Source organism: Octopus sinensis, linkage group LG8 (assembly GCF_006345805.1).
Source record: "Octopus sinensis linkage group LG8, ASM634580v1, whole genome shotgun sequence".
NCBI classification, from domain to species: domain Eukaryota; kingdom Metazoa; phylum Mollusca; class Cephalopoda; order Octopoda; family Octopodidae; genus Octopus; species Octopus sinensis.
In genome coordinates this window covers 60329448-60350094 of record NC_043004.1, presented here as the reverse complement: position 1 = coordinate 60350094, position 20647 = coordinate 60329448, and positions in this window count along the sequence as shown.

Genomic DNA, 20647 nt, shown 5'->3' with positions numbered 1-20647 from the left:
TAATAGACACAAAGAAAATATTCAAGTACATATATACGTATATATATATATATATATATATATATATATATATATATATACTCTAAAATTCTTTACCTCTTGGCTGTTCTTTCTAGTTTCAATGCGCTAAATTTAATTGTAATATATTTTTCTAAGGTACAAGATGTTCACAAATGATATTAAGTATATTAGCGACTAAATTCTATTTCCAAAGAAAGCGGATATGACAAGAGTATTTTCGTCAATTTTCAAGGAAAAGATAAGCAATAAGCAAAATTACAATGAATATATAACTAAAGAAGATATTAAAATGACAGGTGTGAATTAAATAACACGTCGCTAGAAAATGTGTAGCTCTCTTACAGATTCGGAGAGAAGATACTTAGCGTTTTATTTCGTTTCAACTTCAGACTCCAAGCTGTTACAAAAGAGATACTTTAAGTTTCTCCATTTCACTTACTACCATGTGTTATCCTATGAGTTTTCAATTAGGCATTTCAGCAATTAATCAACCACTCAATCTATCTATCTATCTATCTATCTATCTATCTATCTATCTATCTATCTATCTATCTATCTATCTATCTATCTGCCTGTCTATCTATCTATCTATCGATCTGTCTGTCCGTCTGTATGTCTGTCTATTTATATATCTATCTAGCTAGCTAGCTATCTATCTGTATGTCTGTCTGTCTGTCTGTCTGTCTGTCTATCTATTTATCTATCTATCTATCTATCTATCTATCTATCTATCTATCTATCAATCTATCTATCTATTGATATATATATATATATATATATATATATATATATTATATATATATATTATATATATATATATATATATAACATGGTCGCCTTTCAGTTTCCCTCTATCAGATTCACTCACAAGGCTTTGGTCGGCTAAAAACTATAGTAGAAGACCCTAGCCAGATATACCACGCTCTGAGACTGAACACAGAACCTTGTGGTTTGGAGGGACACTTCTTACCGCACCGTCTGATCTGCAACTTATGTGTGAATGTGTGCGAGTGTGTGTGTGCATGGGTTCGTGCATGTGTGCGTGTGTATAGAAGTATATACATATGTGTATATAAATACATATACATTTATGAATACACGCACACATACACACAGACACACATACACACATACACACATATACATGTAGTGGATAAATGGTGACAGAGAGTCGTTGAGAAAGATAAATGGCGAATATTTTGTACGTACTCCTTTTAAGTGTTAGTCATACTTAAAAAATTATGTGCCGGAGGAAGTTTGTGCCGCCGGGCACTGTCATGAGCTGAAACCGTGTATAAGAACCTCAAATTCGTGTATTTATATGGCTTATACGGTTGTGCCTGCTCTCAATAACAGATAATGCTGTAAAAATTTTATGTGGAAATATTTATTTCCAAAGGCAAATTTTGGGAGAAACGTTTGATATCTGTTAAGAAACGATACCGTAATAATCTTCAATACCAGCTATATATATATATTTTTGCTTTTGGTGTTAAGGATTGTATTATTATTCTAAGTGGAATTTTTGTTATTGTTGATGCTGTTGTTGTTGTAGCTGTTTTTATTCTCAGATTTCGTTGTCGTTGTAATGGAGGCGATATTTATGATGTAATTACTAGCGATTTGTTGGATGATATTTCCAGCGTTTATGTTTTGTCAGATTTATATTAAACAAAACATAATTGTCTCCATAGTTGCTAGCTTTACTGTTTTGTGATATAAACATTGTAAAATTGCAAAAATGGTGTTACAACGTATATCAAGAAGTGTCTCCTTCATATTTATATGTAAACTTAGTTCTGTCTCCATGTGGGAGTTCTAGCCGTGCAAATGAAGTGCCACTACATATGCATATATCTATGTTTGATTATATAACTCAATTTTCGCAAAATTTTCCTCACTTGAAAAGGGTTTTATGATAATATTCATCTGTTTATGTACGCACGAGTGTAGGTATTCCAGCATCAACCTATCTATCTACCTATGACTCTATATAAGCCTATAAATATCTATATATACATACACACACACACACACACACACATATATATATATATATATATATATATATATATACATGCATGCGTATGCTTGTACACAAACATACAAGCACACTCACACATACATACACGCATATTCATATATACGTATATGCATATACTTATATCTCTCGATGCTAAATATTTCTCATCTGTATATACCTCTCTCTATATAACTATATGTAAGATGTATACGTATTTTATCGATATAGAAGTATACTTAAATTTCTATATGCATATATATATATATATATATATATATATATATATATATATATATATATATATATATATATAATATATATATATATAGGCGCAGGCGTGGCTGTGTGGTAAGAAGCTTACTCCCCAGACCGAGTGGTTACGGGTTCAGTTCCACTGCGTGGGACCTTGGACAGGCGTCTTCTACGATAGTCTGGTGTTGACCAAAGACATGTGAGTGGAATTGGTAGACGGAACCTGAAAAAAGCCTGTAGTATATATACATATATATATATATATATATAATATATATTATATATATATACATCTTTGTGTGTTAGTGTCTGTGTTTCTCTCTCCACCATCACTTGACAACCAATATTGGTGTGTTTACGTCCACATAACATAGCAGGTCCGCAAAACGAGTCAATAATTACCAGGCGTACAAAAATTAAATCTAGAGGCTGATCTCTTCGACTACAAGGCGGTGCTCCAGCATGGCCAGACTCAAAATGACTGAAACAGGTAAAATAACATGTGTGTACTTGTTTGTGTATGTGTGTGTGAGTGTGTGTGTTTGCACACACGTAAACATACACACTATACAATAATAGGTTGCAACCCAACCAATGCCAATTTTTTTTGCATAAATAGATATATGCGCTTACATGTGTCCGCGTATGTGTGCGATTGTGTGTGCATATGTATATATATGTGTGTATGTGAAAGAGAATGTGTGTATGTGTGTCTATACATACATACATACACACACACACACACACACACACACACATATATATATATATATATATACATATAAGTACATGCATACACGCACATATACATACATATACATATATGCATATAGATACATATATATACATATTAGGTTTGTGTGTTTATGCATATGTGTGTGTGTGTGTGTGTGTGTGTGTGTGTGTGTGGTGCTCGTTTATGTGCAATTGTATATATGCTGTAGGGAAGTGGAGAAAAAATTTTTTTAATCGTTGATTGCGAAACTGGGTGTTATCCAGAAATTAGTGTTGTTGGGTGCTACGCTTGCGGCGGTTGTGTTTGTTACTCTTGTTTGTTACAGGAAAAAAAAAAGAATACGAAGATATATAAATTGCTAATGCAAATCCTTAAGATATTGTTTTTTACTGGAATGTGTGTACGTGTGTGCACATGAATCTCTGTGTGTCTGCGCATTTAAGTGTGTATATGTCGCTGTAGGGGTGTTTGCGCTTGTACGTAGGTGGATGTTTTGGAACGGGTGTTTGTGTGGGTGTGTTCAGATAAGTCCTTTGAGTGCGTTTCTATGTGTGCGTATATGTGCGCCTATTTAAGTGTATATACACATTCGCTCACATTATTCTGTGCGCTGCGTTAAACTACTTAAATACATCATTTATATGCCTACAACTATGCTCTTATTGTTTGTGCATATATATATATACTTATATATATATATATGCATTTATACATATAAACATGTATATGTACATATATACATTTATATATATAAACATATATATGTACATATACACACAAAATATGTATATATATATATATATATATATATATATTTATATATGCATACATATATAGACATATATAAATAGATACATTTATATATACATATATAAATGTCTCGCATATACACACACTCACAAACATACAAATGTATATATATCTATATATATATATATACACATACATACATATACATCATATATATATATATATACATACATACATATACATCATACATAGTACATATTCATACATATTCAAACATGTATCTATGTAAATATGCAAGCATGTTTGTGCGCGTATATACATAGGTGCATATATATATATATATATGCTTGCATGTGTTTATGTGCGTATATATGTACTTATGCACTAGTACTTTTCTAAGGCGATAATGATTATGTAACGTAATAAAATACAGGTAATGATGTGCTTAAATCCGTATTTGAATGGTTATGAAGATTTAATAAAATTATATATTTAACTGAATATAATTATGTTTGAAACATAATATATGTACTTGTACGCATTATGTATTTAGATACATAAGTTCGTATATTTGTTTATTTGTTTACACTTGTAAATAATCGTATAACACACTGATGCAGTGATACACATATTACGTGATTACTACTCAACATTGCAACGAAATGTATAATTCTACTATTCCCTCTCAAAAAGAACACCGGATGATATGCCATATGACGTTGAGTGCATAAGCCAAAATAAGTGCCGCTCATAGCTGCAATGCTCTTAATCATGGGGCTTTTGTCAGATCCGTCCCGGAGTCAAATATAAACGATACATCAAAAGATAACGCTGTTAGACCTTTTGAATTGTGTAGCAATAAATTAATAAATAATTTTCTGTTGAACTTTTCGAATTTGTACAATCTAAATAAGCCTTGATTACGCACAAAGACGTTTTAACTATAGCTAGACCTTTTATAGTTTTTAGGTATTATTTTGATCTATACTTAAACCACATGTCTAAATAAAATCGGTATAAAAGTTCATTTTGTTTGTTTCAAAGTCCAAGCATCATTCAGCGTTGATCTTCCCTTTCGCCATAACCAAGTCCACTGCAGAGACACTCAGCATTTTCTTTCTATTTCATCGGCTCCACTCTTGAACCTGTCAACTACTTCATCTTCTTCCGGGCCAATTTTTTTCACAGGTCTTGGGTGGAAATTATCTGGAAGGAAGATGAATTATTTAAGGCACTTCATGTTCCTTTGTCTCTAACAAGTCTACCAACTTCATTGACATTTCAGTTACCACTATAAACAGCAATCTGACCATCCATTATCCTTTCTTCTTCTGACCGGCCAACCTCCATTACTACCTTAATAACTCCTTAAGCGAATCATCTCGTATTCCCAAATTCTGTAAAACCTCCGTCTCGGTAACCCCGCCTGCCATGGTTTGGAAAATTCTCCTATGACGAATATACATCTACGTTAGTTCATTGTCCTCATGTTTTCACTTATGTCCTCCATAACGATGGCTTCACCTTTATGACATCACCTTTACGATAGATCGACGACACTTTTCCCATTCCTACTACATCTAAAACTATCTCTCCAGTGCACGATCTTACAGCATACACGACTCTATAATTCACAACTTCCCTATAATCTACCCCCCCCCCTTTCTTATCTAACCTTCATTTCCTTTAATCATATCTGCAATCTTCGTCATCTATTGCTCCATAGCTCTTCTCCTCCAGCGCGCAACCAACCTGTTTATATGCTTTACACCAGTGCTTCTCAAACTATCTGATGTGGCGTACCAGCAGTTTTATTTTTTTCCAAAATGGCGGTGACCGGTGATATTTCTTAGTAATACTAATTTATACCGGAAACAACATATATCTATTATATAAAATCCGTTCTGTCTGTCTGTGTGTGTGTCTTCTAGGATCTCGGGCATCCTCCATCCGATTGCGCTCAAATTTGATATGCAGATACCGACGGTATCAGTCTTGGAAAAGTTACAAAAATCGATTCCAGGTGAGAATGCGATCGATAAAGCAGTTTTTGTCCTGCTTTTCTTTCGTGAACCTGTACATAACTGCACCTTCCAATTTTGGTTGTTTTTGTACTGCTTAAAAGCACGTTTCTTTCCTGCCAAGCTTACTGTTTAAACCACGTTTGTGTTCTCCCAGTCAACAGCCTTATCATTACTGGTACTTTGAACTCTTCGGTTGCATATTTGCGTGAATAAAATCGTTTTTCTTTGGACGGGGGGGGGGGCATTTTGTTCGTAGTGAATATAATAAATGTCTGCAATTTTTAGATCTTATATTTGCTTTGTAAACAAATAATACAATATTACATAACATTTTATAAGCATTTCATAATGTGTCTTTCTTTTCTGGAAACTCACCACCTACCGATAGCCGATGGCTCGCAGACCGGCACCGGTCAGCTTACCACCACTCTGAGTAGCACTGCTCCATACCAACCCTCGTTACAGCTCCTGTGCCTCCTCACAAATAGTACAACCTTCTATTCAACCGGCTATTTATCCCTCACCTTTAAGAGACTCACATAGTGCTCAAAAATTCCATTCATGTAGATCAGCGTAGAATGCATTAATAGGCCTACAGATATTCTGAACAATTAAAGAATATGCGATTCAACAACCGATAAGTTGTCACTGCATTCAGGTGATTTATTAAGACGGAACATTTAAAAAAAGACAGGAATTTATGCTCTTTCACGGAACCCTTGTTCTATATTAAATTCTCTAATTACGTTCCATTAACCAGATTTTCAAATGTACGTACAACACAACTAAACATGCGCAACCACAGTAAATGATCCCAAACAAACACGCATGTACACATCTGATGTTGGTAGAAGCACATGCGCATGCGCTGGCACATAAGCATATACATACAGAGGCAATATTCCACTACAATCAAACACGATATATGTACATAGAAGCACAAACACACGCCAATCTACATAGACAAAAATAGTACTACATTCACACACTTCTAAAAGCGCACTGAAAAATACACACGCCCTTCACGCACATATCAGCCACCATCAGTATTGACATACGCAAAGAACGTACTGAAAACTTGAATGCAATCATGCATATGTATAAATGCTGGCAGTTGCACGAAGTATTAATTTCTGTTAAGAGCTGGCAGAATTGTTTTCACGCTGAGTACTATGCTTGATGGCCCTGTGTCCGTAATAATATTCTGAATTAAAATTTCACTGAGATCTGCTTTACGTTTTATCCTTTCAGGGTCGATAAAATAAACTCCCAGTTGAACACCGGGATCGATGTACTCGATGTACGCCTCCCCCGAATTTTCTGGCTTTCTGCAAAAATTTTAGATAAATTTTACTTTTTATTCAAAGCGGTGAACTGATAGAATTGTTAGCATGCCATGCAAAATGCGTAGGAGTGGTATTTTTTCCGTCTTTATGTCCTGTGTTCGAATTCTGCAGAGATTGAACTTGCATTTCATCCTTTCGCGATCGAGAATATAAGTACGACATGCTACATGACCATTGTGATCGACATAACCGATTTACTTTGTCCCCGAAACCGTTGGCGTTGTACCAAAATTTTGAAATCAATATACTTTCCGTTGTGAAATCTCCGATATCTAATGTCGCATTCTTGCCTCTCTTACTTCCAAATCACATCTAAATCATGACTTGATCTTAAACGGACGTTGGTAAAATTAAACCCTTTTGCATTTTACATCTTCTTTCTTTATTCCCCCGGTTTCATTCTGTTCTTTTCTTATCTAAAAAGGAATATTTGTTTGGAGCCGCAGTAATATCTTTCCTGTACTATTTCAGTGTCACATTCATTCAGTTTTACATCGTATTATTCCTCGTATCTGTGGTTGTTAAACACTTAAAAATTATACTTTACACACTGTCACGTATAAACTCAATTTTTTTTCTATCTAAGTCGTGTTACGTCCTAATATATAACCAAACCGGATTTTTCTAGCTTACCGTTGTAGACTAATTCGATTATAAATTCGGATTACACCGGATTGTGTGTGTGTATATATATATTTTTTTTTTCTCTCCTTCTTTCTGTGTTTTTCTCTCTTTGTGTATCTTTCTGTTGAAGAGCGTAGGCTCGAAACGTTAAAGACTTGTTTTATTTATATTTCCTGAGCGCCATACTAATACAATTGTTCGTTTGTTTTCCACCTGCCTTCGTCTTTTGTTTATTTTCATAAAGCTTCCCGTTATATATATATATATATATATATATATATATATATATATATATAATATATATATATATATATACATACATATATGTATGTATGTATGTATGTATGTATATGTATATATATATATAGAGAGAGGTCAATACCTCGAAACTCGAGTCCGTGTGTATCATAAGTTGAAGACGGGAAGGATGACTTCCCTTTGCAAATACTGACAGGACACAGATAGTGTGTCTATGGCCAGCTGGAGGAGTGTGTCCTCCTGGGGCTAAAAACTACAGTAGCATCCACCCTAAGGGGTTAGCCATATTGAAATGCCAAAAATACGTCACTATATATATATAGATATAGATATATATGCATGTATGTATGTATACAATCACACACGTGCACGCACCCACACGCACTCACACGCACAAACACGCACTCAAACGCATATATTTATATATGTGCGTATATCTATCTATCTCTCTATCTCTCTATCTCTCTATCTATCTATCTATCTATATATATATATATATATATTATATATATATATATATATATATATATATATATATATTTACATACATATATGCAGGAGAATAAATGCATTTTCCCACATAGGTAAACGTAGAAAAAAATTATTTGAAAGTGTACTCTAAGAAGATATATTTATAATTACTCAACCGAATTCACAAATCTCGTCAATGCTACAGCCGTGGGCAAAAGTTTGGAAAATTATTTTTAAAATTAAAATTGTCATCCCTAAGCACAATTCGATTCAAATGTATAGAAGTTAGAGCTATTCTTCCCTGATCCAACAGTTGAATATCTAGAAAAGTTTTTATACCAATGTTCCAAACTTTGGTCTAGAAATAATACATTGGAAATTAAATATAACTTTGGGTATTTTATATAAAAGTACTAAGATTTAGAACTATGTTCCAAATTTTTGGCCACGACTAATTTGTACGTTCAGTTTGTTATTTTTCTTTATTTTTTTTACCGAACATTTCCATGGTTTCAAATGATATGTATTAAGGCAACTCAGTAAATAATTTCTCTCTCGAAATTTTCAATTACTTCTTTTCTTCGAAAACTTCTGATGGTCGATCCTTTGATGTCGTCTGTTCGTAATTTGACATTTCCGTTTCTTCACTATAAAAGATTTTATCGAAGATTTCCAAGTAGCGTGTTACAATTATTCCTATGTTTTCTTCAGCCGTGGTTTATATTCTTCATAAACGTAGCTTCTTTCTTTGTCCGTATTAGAACTGTACTTTTGTCACGACGAAGTTAAGAAGTGAAGGCAGGTAATTTGGAAGATTTGGTTGCTGTACATATGAATTGATGTTCCTATGCAGCTATCTATGTATAATTAAGATCATGTATTTATTCCCCTCTGACAAGTGGGTTTGGTTCTCAAGGAAAATTTCGTTTACCCGATGCATTCTTATTTACAGCCATTGTATTTCATAGCAAAGGTTAACCTTCTGACAAACAGATGAAGTGGTAATTTTCCAGGCGGTCTATGCAGGATCCGCATTTTAGATGAATAGATCTTATACTGCAACATGTATCTCAGACACTCTTCCCCCACTCCCTCGCTGTATATATGAGCTTGCTTCCAACCACATGGTTCCAGAATCAGTTCTAGTGTGTAGCACCTTGGGGAAAGTGTCTTCTACTATAGCCTCCGCTGGACCAAACTACGCAGTGTGTATGTATTTCAGTCTCTATGTTTATCCCGCCCTGTTCTCTTCACAACTGATGTTGATGTGCTTACTTCCCATTTACTTAGTGGTTCGACAAAAAAACCCATAGAATAAGTACTAGGCTTACAAAGAATAAGACCTGGAGTCGATTTGTTCGAGTAAAGGCGGTGATCCAGCATGTCCGCAGTCAAATGACTGAAACAAGTAAAATAATATATATATATATATCTATCTATATATATATATATATATATATATATATATAAGCTTAGTATAGTTAAAGTTTGGAATAACCGTTTAAGGGATAAACATATCCGTTATACTGCTGGTATAACTACCTATGTTCAACCTGGACATACATATGCAAGCATATTATACTCATAGTTTACAGATAATGACAATGATAAAGTTAGTTTCTCAGGAATCAAATTTAAAGAAAACAGAAAATGGAGAAATACTTATTTATTTATTGCCGACAGGGGGGCTAAACATAGAGGGGGCAAACAACGACGAGAAAGGGATTAAGTCGATTACATCGACCCTAGTGCGTAACTGATACTTATTTAATCGACCCCGAAAGGATGAAAGGCAAAGTCGACCTCGGCGGAATTTGAACTCAGAACGTAACGGCAGACGAAATACCTATTTCTTTATTACCCACAAGGTGCTAAACATAGAGGGGACAAAAAAGGCCAGACATAGGTATTAAGTAGATTACATCGACCCCAGTGCGTAACTCGTACTTATGTAATCGACCCCGAAAGGATGAAAGGCAAAGTCGACCTAAGCGGAATTTGAACTCAGAACGTAGCGGCAGACGAAATACCCTTATGCATTTCGCCCAGCGTGCTAACGATTCTACTTGTTCGCCGCTCTAAAATGGAGAAATACTGATCTACAACAATTGACTAACATCAGTTGTTAATTTCTAATTCAACACAAATACACTGTATCCCATCTAACAGCTATTTCTGCTTCCAACGTTATATGGCATTGTCATTGAAAATTTCTAAAAACGATATTCATCATATTTCGTAATATATCAGATCTGGAACATGGAGCTTTATGAGAGTGGAAGAAAAAATACATACATAAAAGAAAAGAAAAGTAGAAGAGCCTTGAGAAGAAGATGAAAGCCTTAATATATTTAAATCATTCAATTTTCCTTATGTCTTGCTCGGGACATTGAGGAAAAAAAATAATTACTCAACGTCCCGAAGAGACACAAGCAAAATGGAATTATTTAAATATATTAAGCCTTTCATCTTCTTTTCGTGCCTCTTCTTTTCTTTTCTTTACTTTTATGTATGTACTTTTCTTCACTCTGCTGAACCTCCATATTGCAGATCCGGCGTATTACCAAATATGATGGATATTATTTTTAGAATTTTCAATGGCAATGCCATAAAATATTGGAGGCAGAAGAGCTGTCATATGGGATACAGTCTTTTGGTATTGAGTTAAAAAGTAATGGCTGATATTAGTCAGCTGCTGTTTGCTTCATTTGCATGTCTCGGTCATTGCATTGCGGGGTTATATATAATTTAGTAACAATTTGACACCGATCCATGGAAAGTAAAATTCCTAAGCCTGTACAAGTAAAGTATCTCTCTCCCTCTCCCCCTCCCTCTCTCTCTGTATATATATATATCTATATATATATATGTATATTATATATATATATATATATATATATATATATATAAGCAATGATAAATCTCAGAGCGAGTTATAAACAGTAGCGGTAACACAACGTGATGCATATATGCCATTTGAATATGGCTAACCCATAAGGGTGGATGCTACTGTAGTTTGTAGCCCCATGAAGATATCTCCTCCAGCTGGCTATAGACACACTATCTGTGTCCTGTCAGTATTTGTGAAGGGGAGTCATCCTCCCCGTCTTCAACACATGATACACCCGTACCCGAGTTTCAAGGTGTTTACCTTTCATCAGCGTGTGAGAATCATGGTTGTCGACGAGAAGTTAGATTCCTTTACAAATACATATAATTTTTCCAGTGTCGATATGACACTGATATTGAAAAAGTGAAATGATACGTGTGTATCATGTGTTGAAGACGGGGAGGATGACTCCCCTTCACAAATACTGACAGGACACAGATAGTGTGTCTATAGCCAGCGGGAGGAGGTGTCCTCCTGGGGCTACAAACTACAGTAGCATCCACCCTTTTGGGTTAGCCATATTCAAATGGCATATATGCATCACGTATATATATATATATATACATGTAAGACAGGTTATAAATAATGGTTATTACAAATTTATGAAATATAGGTAATGACTATCATTTAAACCTTGTCTTATGTATCATTGTGTGTAAAAAGCAGTTTCAATTGGGCCCAACTATAGACTTAAGATATAGAATTACGAGAATCTTGAAAACTGCCATAAGAATACTTCACTAATCTAAACAATATTGTTAGTCAGGTCACAACAGAGAGCTTTTCTGGTATCTTTTTCTATTTTGAAAATCCCTTACTATTAACTCTTTTACAATTAATTGTAATATGAATAACCATTTTAAAAACACGAATCAACTGTACTATGAGCATAGATGATTATAAGACCAGAATTCAATTCGATTTAAAAGTAACGCTTAGACCTTTAACTGAATACGAATGTAGGGAGCTTGTTTGAATTAGTTCACTTTGAAAACGTGTATGTGTGTCTGTAGATATATATATATATATATATTGTTGTATTTAGGAATGGTCATTTTGCTAGTTTAACCAATATATATACGTACATATATATACATACATATACATACACACACACACACACACACACACACACACACACACACACATATATATATATATATATATATAATACATATATGAGAGGGAATCCACTAAAAGGGAACTCTCTTACGCTAGCCACTAAAAGTTATTCCGAAGAAAACATTTAGCACACCATGAACGTAATATATATATATATATATTATATATATATATATATATATATATATATTATATAATATATAATATATATTATATATATTATATTATATATGATATATATATATATATACAAAAAAATAAGCAACAAGAATGAATCCAGTAATTTAGTACAATTGTTTCATGCTACAACATTTTATCAAAAGCTATAACTACTACAGCAGATTTAAGATGCTGAGACATCTTCAGCTAATTTATATAGGTTTTCCAATAATATAAAGGTTTTCAAATCAATTAATGTATATATATATGATTGACAGCTACATGTGGCGATCTCATAGAGGACGATGTTACTCTTGTTTTTTAGCCCCAGGAAGAGATCACCTCCAGCTGGCTAACGACACACTGTCTGCGTCCGATTAATATTTGCGAGGGGAGGTCATGAGGCCGCCACATCTAGTTGGCAAATATATTATATATATATTCCATTATATAAAATATGTTCGGTCTGTCTGTGTGTGCGTCTTCTAGAATCTCGGCATCCTCTATCCAATTGTGCTCAAATTTGATGTGTAAACACCGACGGTGTCAGGGCGTGTATAATTCTTGAAATAATTACGAAAATTGATTCCAGATGAGAATGCGATCGATAAAGCTGTGGGAACGTGCATTTGTAAAATGCTATTCTTTGAATAGAAAATAGTCTATCTTTATTCTGTTGCTGCTGTCTGAAATTTAGGCTAAATCAGTGCTTCTCAAAGGGGAAACCTATGGGTCGGTCGAAAAAATTATTTTGAGAAAATTTGACTTAAATGTTTGACAACCCAGCAACGTCCATTGGATGGGAGCGTTTTGCTCGTGTATATCTATCTATCTATTTATCTGTCTCTCTCTCTCTCTCTCTCTCTCTATATATATATATATATATATAATATATATATATATATACATACACACACATATATCTATATTTACATATATTTTCATTCAAAACTTGACTACCTTCTTTTTCTCCGTATACATATACATATATATATGTGTGTGTATGCAAATTATATATATGTATGTTTGTATGTATGTATGTATATACGTATATATGTGTGAGTGTCTGTCTGTCTGTACAAAAGTGAGAAAGAGCAAGAGAGAGAGTGAGAGAGAAGGAGAGAGAGTGATACATATCGGGTAGGGGAGTTTGTGAATGATTATGTAATACTCTCTAATAGGCTTATCTGAGGCTTTATCTTTCCTTACAGATAATGGTATTGGATATTATTGAAATGGTTTCTCGGTCGCTTAATCGAGACATATTGAACATGTTTCAGTTCGTAACTTCAAGATAACAACATATTTGTCATTTGTATAGTTTCTTTATCGTTGACAGCACTAAGCTATTTCGTGTGTTATCTGATTGCAGGTGGTTGGACTGAAAAAATTAGAAAGAATATTTGTTTCAAAATATATAGTGTTTCCACAGATTTGATTAGCCTAGAGTTTGGAAAACAGTAGGTCTCACTGAAATACCTATCGATATATATATATATATATATATATATATATATATATATATATTATATATATATATATATATATATATATATATAAATTTTAAAATAGGATAAAATCTTAATAAGAAATGATCAAGTAGATAGCGTGAAAAACCTCATAAGTCAAAAAAATCTGTAAATTTTTTTCACTTGAAAATATTTATTTATATTATATAGAGGGCATTATTACACATAAATGCCACACGCTAGGAGGGACTTTTAAAGTCATAACTACCAAAAATAAACAAATTGTACCGAATGCAATTCTCGAAGCGAGATATTTAAAAACAGAATTTAGCTCCCGATCACCTGTGATTTCGCAATTAACGTATTATCTACGTCTCCTACTCGTCAGTGAAGCGAATTCAAAATAGATCATGAATGAACAAAATCAACATACCAGACAGAACCAGGCGGACAACGGTCGCCTCCATCGTAGCATATGGAAATGTTCACCCTTCATATATTTATGTAAATGGCGGGCTTTTTCGAATTGTATTTCGGTAACAACGTGCTACTTCGGAACAAATATAAAAATAGGATAAAATCTTATTAAGAAATGATCAAGTAGATAGCGTGAAAAACCTCATAAGACAAAAAAATCTGTAAATTTTTTTCACTTGAAGATATTTATTTATATTATATATATATATATATATATATATATATATATATATATATATATTATATATATATATATATATATATTATATTCAACATATATATATATAAATATATGTTTTGACGAAGAGCTCCGCTCGAAACGTAAACACCTCCTTCTTCCCTTCCTTCCTGAGCGTCAAAATAATACTATATTTGTTCCACGTCCTCGCGTTGTTGTGTTTTCATGTTTGGATATATATATATATATATAATATATATATTATATATATATATATATATATATATATATATATATTATATATATATAATATATATATATATATATATATATTAATATATATGTGTGTATATATATGTATATGGTATTCTGGGATATGTTTTAACTGTGTTGATGCTGGGGCACTGCCAGTGTCATCACCCTTAACTGGCCAATTCTCCGTGATTGGCTTTTGGTGAAGGAGGAATTTTGACACTGCTGCCTTATTTTGAGTTTCTTTCCTGGATATTGGTTCATCTAGGATTTTGGACAGCAAGTGGTAAATATGTTTGTTAAAAGCATTTACTCCCACCCCGTGGAGATGGCTCACATGTTTTGACAAGGCGTTAAATAGCTGCGGGTCCTTGAATGCCAAGCTTTTGTAGCACATGCTCCTCACCTCAGTCGGGGCATCTGGGACTTCTAGAAAAGTAGAGTGACATTCCGTTCGACATCTGGTACAACATTGAATCCCAAAGTTTGGTGTCTGCTCTTCCGGCATCTTCCACTCATATATCTCTGCATACCAGTCTAGTCTTCGCTCCAGATGGCAATGTCGTAGCTTTTTCAGACTCCTCCAGTAGTTCAAATGTTCCAATGATGCAATCTTTCTTGTGCAGCTTCGCTGAACCGCCTCAAATTCCGCTATTCATCCGACACAGTAACATGACTAGATTTGAGAGCAGTATTCCAGGCGGCTGTGAACGAATGTCCATAGGAGCGGCAGAGTTTCTTGTTCCCTTGTTCTGAAGGTTCTCAGAATCTCTCAGGCCATTTGCCTTCACACTGCCACTATCTTAGTGATATGCATGTGACACGGGACATTGTTGCTTATATCAATCCCGGTTGTGAGGACGTTTTGGAAGAGAATCTGAAGCGGTCTTACTAGAGCTTCTTTCCAGATCTTTAGGAGGACTATTGAGAATTCATCAGTAACTATGGTGCGTTTGGCCTAATTTCATCAATGGTTTATATCACATCAGTTTCCTCTGTTTTGACACTATCAATAATTGCTATTTCGTTGTGTAGAGCTGTGGAGTGAAAGAACTCATCAGGCATGGCTACTCGCAGTATCCCAGTGGAGTGGTGAAAACATTGTTGTATTGCACATTGTGTATTTCACTGATCCTCTTGGAGTCCGGAGTCGGTGAGCCATTTTCTTCGAATACTCTCCCTATGTTGTATCCTACTGAAGCAGACACTTTTGCATATATAGAATAAATTAATAAAAACGAGGTAAAACACAAGAGAATAACAACAACGCGAAGACGTGCAACATGCAAAGTATTAGCAGACGCTCATATGTGCCTGCGTGTGTTATATACGCATATATATGTATATGTATATATATATATATATATATATATATATATATATATATATATATATATATATATATATATATATATACGAGAAAGAAGCAACAAGAATGGATTGGTTTTAGTACAATTGTTTCATACAAAGACAGGCTTTATTACAAGTTGCAAAAATTGCAGCAGATAAAAGTGTCCCGTACTCATCAGCTAAAATACATTTGAGTTCTCTAGACATCTTAGTGGGTGAGGTTATACTCATGAAATATTGGAGATAGTTCCATTAGAGGCAGATATAGGTTGTAAACAGTTTTCCATATATATATATATATATATATATATATATATAATATATATATATATATATATATGTATATATATATGTATATATGTATATGTATATATATATATATATATATATATATATATATATATATATATATATATATATATATGTATATATGTATATATATATATATATATATATATATTACACATATAATTCATACATACAGAAGTACATACCTCCGTAGGAACACATGTAATAAGTATTTATAACGCATGCGCAGAAAGTAGCCCGCATACACACACAAACACACTCATACCCACAAATATATATATAAATACGCATGCATATACCTGTGCATGTATATATACATGCCTGCATATTTGTGTATGCATATGTACCCCTATATCATTGGAAGTATGTGTGTGTGTGTGTGAGCGTGTGCGCCGCGTTTATCTGCCACTCGAATGTATCGGAATTTTTGTACTGACCAAGTACTCTGGGAAATGTAAATATTAATTTCGATAAAAGCCTTCGTATAATAATATGTACGACGATAACCCTGCCTCACGTGTGTTCCTGACGATACGTATAGCGACTGATTTATCAGCAACAACTTCTGTTCCCTTAGGTTTTATAATCTGTATGTTCAATAAATGCAAATTATTCGTGCCAATGAGCTTTTGTCAAGATCTGTAAAGTACTGTTGAAATTAACCAGAATTTTGTAAGACACACAGCTGATAACCTCTATGCTGAAATACGATGCAAGTTATCTCTTCATTTTGACTCCAAATGACATCTATGTCCATTTTGCATTTCTTTATATTCCAAGTTCATAAACTCAAGAAGTTAATAATGTAGTTGAGTCGATAAAATCGAAGGAATGTTTGGAGTAAAGTAGCACAGAACGATCATAGTCTATAGTTACAGGGATTGCGTTCAGTACAATTACATATAGGTGAAGTGTTCGTTCTTTGAATTTAACAACTGTGTCTACTAGTTGCATTCGTTAAATGCACATACTTCCAATACATATATTAATGGCCCAGTAGTCGAGACACAAACAATTACATACTCACACACATACATGTATATAAGTACACATAGAGTATTGTAGAGCTAGATCGAAACACACACACAAATACGCACAAATACGCACATGCACAGATAGACAAGTAGATAGATAGATAGCTAAATAGTCAGACAGACAGACAGAGAGATAGATGATTAGATAGACAGACAGACAGACAGACAGACAGACAGACAGACAGACAGACAGACAGATAGATAGATAGATAGATAGATAGATAGATAGATAGATAGATAGATAGATAGATAGATAGATAGATAGATAGACAGACAGATATATCGATAGATAGATTCATACATACATCAGTTTATGCTTGTGTGAACTTCCTGATATGTATATAAACACTTTGCTTTTGTTGAACTTGCTCTCCTTTATACGTCCCTAATCAACACAGGTTACAAAATCAATAAACAAGCATTCCATCCTTGAACATTATATAACACGTACCAGCATTTCTTCAGAGGCTTTTGTGTTATATAAAGCAGTTAGACGTATGTAGCGGTGATGAAATGTGTTAGCTTTATTGCAAAGCAAGCCTATTTATAGACTTTATATGAATATCTTTATTTGAAATTGATGCTGGAAAAAGGTTAACTCCATTAGCTCATTAGGTCATTGAGCAACTGCATTCATTGTTCTAAGTCCACGATTAAGCAGGATTCACATGGTGTTTAATCTTAATTACCGAGTTATTAACTCTTGTCTTAATTCATAGTTTTTCTATTTACAAATTTTAAGTTTGCAGTTTTGCCTAGATCTATGCAACTTTAAACTCTACGCCACTGAGGTAAGAAGCATGTACTTATATATACATACAACATACATAAATACATGCATATACATATGTATATATAAATATGTATATATATATATATATATTATATATATATATATATTATGAATGTTATATATATATATATATATATATATAATACCATGAAAAAATATACAATAATACACATACACACATACATGAATATATATATATATATATATATATGTATATATATATATATATATATATATATATATATATATATATATATATATATATATATATATCATAACAATATATATAATGTATAATGATATATCAAATAATATATTTACTCGATTGAAAGCGATATTTATATACAAATTGACTAAAATATGATGAGCTAAAGAAGGCGGGAATCGAAACCACAAATTAACGCTTAAACGGCGCCATGCGCATCCGATTAATCCCAAAGATCACTCATCAATTTCAGCCAAATTTTATGACTATATACTTTAACTGTCATATATTACATATAATATATGTAAACAAAACGAGGAGGCTTTGTAAGTTACAGATATACAGCGTTTATGGAAGTCTATTAGTATAATAATGACTATATAATAATTCTGATATAAATATATTATTATATAGTTATTATTGTACTAATAAATTTCCTCAGGTCGCTCTATCTCCGTAACTTACAAAGCCATCTGTCGTTTACAAATATCCATACTCATATATATATATATATATATAGGGATAGTTTACGAAAAAAAAACAAAGGACGAAGACAGGTGGTGTACAAAACAAACAGATGTATTAGTATAACGCTCAGGAATAGAAAAAAGTCTTTTACGTTTCGAGCCTACGCTCTTACGGCAGTTGGACAAAATAATGGGGACACCTTACGATTTCAAACAAACTTATTTTAATATGGGTTAGGGCCGATTTTGCCAATAATAACAGCTTGAATTCTACGGGGTATGGACTTCTACAAAGTTTGAATTCTTTTCAAATGAATTTTTCTCCATTTTCCTGTTCTTGTAGTGATGATGGTCGAGGATATCGACTCCTGACTTGTGTTTCTAAAATGCACCATAAATGTTCAATAATATTGAGATCTGGGGATTGTAGTGGCCAGATAAGCTGTTCAACTTTACTAGAATGTTCCACGTGCCATTCAGTAACAACTGTAGCTGTGGGAATTGGTGCATTATCATCCTGATGATTGCGTTTCCCTCCGAAAAGAAATCTGCAACTATAGGGTGAATTTGATCCGATACAATGCTTAAATAGTCTTGACTATTAATTCTGCCATGAAGGGAAACCATTGGGCAGGTGGATTTCCAAGATAAGGACCCAAGATCATCATAGATACTCCACCATGGTTAACAATTGGAAGAAGGCAGTCTGGGTCAAATTCTTCTTTCGGCTATCTCCACACGGATACTCGGTCGATCGTAAGATACTTAAAATAATTAATTCAAAACTTTTAAACGGTCATATACATTATATATTTACATATATTTTTATACATATTTATATTTATTTATTTATATATTTGTATTGCAACAATTATCTTTCACACGTGCATATCTTTCTGAGGAGTTTTGATATTGATTTCCTAATATGAGTAATAATATATTATCAAAAAATATACATGTATACATTCGCTCGTATTAAATGTATAAATACTTCAATAGAATTAATACTTTGATACAATAGAGCACCCAATATAAATTCAGTATATTATATAATGTTCTCATTGAATATATTTATATATAGGTATATGTATGTATATATATATATATATATATATATATATATATATATATATATATATATATATATATATATATGATATAGGTATATTAGTTGTAAGTTAACTTCTAATCAACGGCTATCCACAAAAATCAACATCTAACTTCTATGACTAAAACTATTTGTTAGTCACTCAGTGAATTCTTTCGTTGGACATTTCTGTAAACTCTTCGCTAGGCAATAAAAATTGTCTGTATCAATTACAGACACACGCACATATTAAAACGGGCAAGGAGTCTTACAAATACAATAATTTCGAACTTAACCTATGTTGGGGCAAGACCATAAGTCGGACAGTGACTGGAGTGAAGTTGACGTCA